The sequence below is a fragment of the Conger conger genome, chromosome 4, assembly GCF_963514075.1.
Source record: "Conger conger chromosome 4, fConCon1.1, whole genome shotgun sequence".
Lineage (NCBI taxonomy): Eukaryota > Metazoa > Chordata > Actinopteri > Anguilliformes > Congridae > Conger > Conger conger.
In genome coordinates this window covers 47158167-47158632 of record NC_083763.1, presented here as the reverse complement: position 1 = coordinate 47158632, position 466 = coordinate 47158167, and positions in this window count along the sequence as shown.

The window sequence follows — 466 nt, the reverse complement described above, 5'->3', positions numbered from 1 at the left end:
TCTGTAATGTAATCCAGCTCCTGCCTGCACATGATAATGTTCTTGAACATAACAGTCTCATGAAACTCTCATATTCATAGGTATTCCGACTCTTTGCTGTGGCACTCCAAATTGTGGTCAGGTGTATCCTGTTTTCTTTAATTATTGAGATGTGTCTAGCACTTTTGAACACTGGATTGAAGTCCACCTGTAGCATATTGAATTAATTGGACATAGTTTGGAAAGGTACACCTGTATATATATTTCTCAATATGTATTGTACATGTTACATATTATTTTTAAATCCATTCAACTTTTACCATTTTAAAATGTTTTGGTATGTGGGTTTCTGTGAGTACAGTCACAGTTCTCCCAAATTGCTAATATCCCTTCAGGCCAACAGTTGATGGAACTGAGAAATGTCACCTCCTTGAGGGAGGATTCAAGGAAAGAATATAAAAGGAGTCACTAGTGCATGTTTCTCACT